At 35.0% G+C, this 4,577-nt stretch overlaps 1 long non-coding RNA gene across 4 annotated transcripts; it reads right to left on the minus strand.

Moving 5' to 3' along the window:
• Positions 1 to 603: 603 nt before the first annotated feature.
• LOC110879095 lies at positions 604 to 3,931 on the minus strand. 4 transcript variants are annotated; one of them, XR_004880929.1, is made up of 7 exons: positions 3,727 to 3,931; positions 3,547 to 3,590; positions 1,889 to 2,529; positions 1,712 to 1,807; positions 1,272 to 1,613; positions 871 to 1,113; positions 604 to 789 (listed from the first exon to the last, which is right to left on the minus strand). It is a non-coding gene; the product is annotated as an uncharacterized LOC110879095 (long non-coding RNA). The 4 variants fall into 4 exon arrangements; XR_002558466.2 differs by having other exon boundaries at positions 1,889 to 1,980; positions 3,727 to 3,926; XR_002558465.2 differs by having other exon boundaries at positions 1,889 to 1,984; positions 3,727 to 3,926.
• Positions 3,932 to 4,577: the final 646 nt, after the last annotated feature.

The following is a 4,577-nucleotide window of genomic DNA, read 5'->3' on the forward strand; positions in this document are numbered from 1 at the left end:
ATAGGACTAATGGGAAAAGCGTTTCATGTAAAGGGGTCGTAATAAGTCCCGAAACTAAAAAAGCGTCCTAACATCTCAAATAAGATTATGAAACCAATTTTATGGTCGCGTAATATGTCTTTGAACAACCAAAATAGTGTCCTAATAAAAACATATTAGGACACTTTTACGATGTTCTAACATGTGCTTACATACTTTTAATCTTTTGATACACTTATAAGCGTCTTTATAAATTAATTGATAGGACCCTTATGATGTAACATTATAGCTAATTTAGTACCAAGAAAATGGTCCTAGTATACCAAAAAAGATTATGAAACCAATTTTATGGTCGCATAATATAATATGTCTTTAGACAACTTAAATAGCGTCCTAAAAAGAATATATTAGAACACTTTTACAATGTTCCAATATGTAATTACCTACTTTTAATCTTTTGATACACATACAAGCGTCCTTAAAAATTAATTTATAGGACCCATATGATGTAACGTTATAGCTAGTTTAATATCAAGAAAATGGTCCTAATATCTCAGATAAGATTATAAAACCAATTTTATAAACAGACAATCAACATATAACATCCTAATAGTTATTGTATAACATCAACTAATGAAAGAATCATTATATTTCAAATAAGCATGTTCATAACAAAAATATTAATCATAAATAAGTTATAACATTATCTAACATAAAGTCTTAACATTTAACAAAAAAATTAAAAGCAATTAAAGAAATAAGAAGCATAAAATCTTGAGTCATCATGCGTCCTCAATCCTCATGGACTACCTACAAATAAACCGTCCATGTATAAGCATTAAGTTTCATAATATTAAAATTATTTGTATCAAAAGTTTAACAAATACATACCGAGATGAATTGATAGGGCCATGCGATGGATGCACCAATACAATCTTGAATTGTAGAAAATAAACCATATGGTCTTACCAAGTTTTCATCTTTTTTTATTGGTACTTGAACGTTTACCTCACACCATTCTGGTCCAATCTCTGTACCACCAACTAGATCATTTGGGTCCAAGCTCTGGACCCTTCCTCTTGCTACAGTCTCGATAGAGTTTAGAATGCTTTTGAGGAAAACTTTATCTCCGACCTAGATTTTAGTTTTCAACAAATATTTATTAAACTCTAGTCATAATAGTGCAAAAAATCATTTTACAAAAAAATTAATAAAGTTTTACACTAGCAGGCTAACATTTTTATAGAAAAACTAAGGAAAATTGGTTTTTAAAGATTTATATAGAAAAATACCCGTAAACGTTGATGTCCATTGGTTATATTGGGGAAATGTTGTGATGCAAGAGGTTGAACACTGGAACCACCCCTCGACCCTTCCATCTCTGATACTTGGCTCGTAATTGGACCACAGTACTAGTAAGTTCTTCACATTGAGACTTCAATTGGATGTTTTCTGTATGACATGCCGAACGACTTGGTATTACACCCCAAACATCAGCAGCACAAACACCCAGACCATACATAACCGCATCACCATTTCGATCATTACCCATTACTTTAGAAAAAAAAATCATCTGGTCCAGGCTTATCGATCGAGCTCTCGGGAAGATTAGAACTAAGTTGTTGGATATGTGCCTATATTAGTCATAGTAACAAAATTAAGGTATGTATTTTTAAGAGCATCAAGAACACATAGAAAAATATGTGTATGAATATATGAGCATATTACTTACAATTGCATTTGAAGCTTCAAAATTTTTGGTAGTTCCATCTTTGGAGAAACATGCACGAAACATTTCCAATCGACTTAGATCTTGTCCCTTAGATGCCTGCTTGAATAAAAAGAAAATAAGTATTAACAATGGATATCGACATGTTACATTAACAATTGCACTATCTCATACAATCACCTTTAGCTCTTCACGGACTCGAGCATAACTTTTTTTACCCGTTACTTGAACCATCTTCTTCTTTGCCTGATTCGCCTTGTTTTTTTCACTTACTAGCTTCAGTAGACAAGTGAAACTTCAGAATAGGAAATAAACTAATGTTATTTAAAATGAATTTTAAAAATTAAACCCCCAAAAAGGCCAAAAAACCGGCCTTATCAAGGATCAAACTCGTGACCTTCGTTACGTGTGCACACAGCCTGACCAATTGGGCTATGTGTCTAACCTGTTCATTTCATGATTTTAATTATACATGTATAGAATCCAAGTTGTTTCATGTTCTGGTTTTAATAAAAAGGTTATAATGTGCGACGACAAGTAAGGAACGGGACTCGAACCCGAGCCCTTTGTGTATTGTATCAGCATCAAACAACCACTATGCCAAGATGGCAGATGTGGTTTACTTTGTTTTTTTTTAATTCATTTTAGCACAATAATAGTTTGCTATCTTCAAACAACATAAAAGGAATACAGGCATGCGAATGTTTGATCCTTAATCATCAACATACGTGGTAACGGCATTATCATCGTCGCTTGAACTGTATATGTCAATACATTCACCTAGAAGCTTAATGGCATAAAAAATTCTACTTCTGCACGAACTGTAACATGAAGATTCGTTTTTTATTAATGGATTCAGACCTTCAACATCACATACAAACAACTAACTGTAATATAAACTGAAGTACTGAACACACAATCGATCTAAAAGTTTGTAAATCCCTAAGGTATTTGCCTAACTAGCTAATCATGAACTAAACACACAGTCGAGTTATTAAATTAACAAAATCATCACAAACAACCTATATTACCATATATATCTAGATTTTGAGAAGAAATTTGGAAGAGCATACATATTTCACCGGTCTCTGTGCATATAGAAACAAGTACTCATCAAAACCCTAGGTTAGGGGTACAAACGAGCCGAGCCGAGCCCGAGCTTGACAAAGCTCGAGCTCGATTAACTTATGTGAGCTCGGGCTCGAGCTCGGCTCGATTCGAGCTTTGTTTTCAAGGCTCGAGCTCGGCTCGTTTGCATTTTCTCAAGCTCGAGCTCGGCTCGGGCTCGGCTCGTTTATTATCTATTAATTAATATATTAAATAAAAATAATATAAATAATAGACTTTTTAGGCTCGCGAGCTCGATAAGTGAAGCTCGGGCTCGGGCTCGTTTATTAAATGAGCTTATTTTTAGGTTCGAGATTGGCTTGTAAACAAGTTTGAATAAGCTCGACTCGACTCGGCTCGTTTACACTAAGGCTCGACGAGCCTAACAAGCTTCACATGCGAGGCTCGAGCTCGGGCTCGATAAACAAACGAGCTTTATTTTAGGCTCAAGCTCGGCTCGGGCGCGATAAGGCTCGGCTCGTTTCGAGCTTTTTCTCGAGCCGATCTTGAGTAGCTCGCGAGCCACTCGGCTCGTTTGCACCCCTACCCTAGGTTATACAACAACTAAATCTCACAATTATGATGTTACACTTCACCTCCAATTATAAATTTCTTCTAAACAGAAGTATTACCGGCGACTAATGCCCACCATACTTAACATTTTTAACAAACAGAGATTGAAGTTCAATAGCGATATCAGTAACCATTCTTAGGTTAAAAAAGTAACCTACCTACTGCAAGATCCTTTCAGCAATAGCAGGTACTCACCAAAACCCTAGGTTACACAACAACAAAACCACACAAAAACACAGTAGGACCAAGATCAATAAAACGATTATAAAATTAGTTAAATGAATCAAAGCAACTAAATCTATATGATAGAATCCAAAACAAATTGAAAACTTAGAAACCTGTACAAAGCTTTAAATTTATTGAATAGCTTCTATTGAACCACTTGTAACTAGCGATTGAATAATCCGGCGATTGAATCACAAATAATCACCGAAAGTTAGATAAACGCCGCTAGTGGTGGAATTGAGTTTATGCGGTTTGAGAGTGGAGAGGGAAACTCAAAATTTTAGGGCAGTTGCCGCTAATCTCAAGTCTGATATACATTATTAGTTTTATTTATTTTTTTTCAAATATTACATAAACTATATGAGACACTACCATAAATAGGGATGGCAATCTAACCCGAACCCGCTAGGTAAACCCGAAACCTGATACATTTGAGACGGGTTTGGGGTCGGTTAATCGGGGTTGGGAATAGTTTTTATTTTTTTCACGGGTTTGGGATTCAATGATATACCCATTTACCCGATAAAGTGTACCCGTTTACCTGATTGTATACCCGATATAATTTCTTTTATATTAATAAATATGTATATATATGATACATCCATTTTTTTACACATATAGGTATTCTATTCCGTATACACTGTAGTTATTTAATATTTATAATGACAATACAAAATGTAATCGGTTGGTTAGTAGTTACCCGATAGATACCCAATGGGTTTTGAGATGAGGATACCCAACGACTAATCTTTTTAAATTAATAGGTTTACCCAAAACCCACGGGTATACCCGATACCCGATGGGTATTTACCCGCTAGAAACCCGACGGGTTTTGGAACGGGTTTGGGACAAACTTATCTAACCGGGTCTGAGTTTGGGATTAACTAAACCCGTCCCAAACCCGACTAATTGTCATCCCTAACCATAAACTTTGTATTACAATAATAATTTATTATAACAAATT

Source organism: Helianthus annuus, chromosome 15 (assembly GCF_002127325.2).
Source record: "Helianthus annuus cultivar XRQ/B chromosome 15, HanXRQr2.0-SUNRISE, whole genome shotgun sequence".
Lineage (NCBI taxonomy): Eukaryota > Viridiplantae > Streptophyta > Magnoliopsida > Asterales > Asteraceae > Helianthus > Helianthus annuus.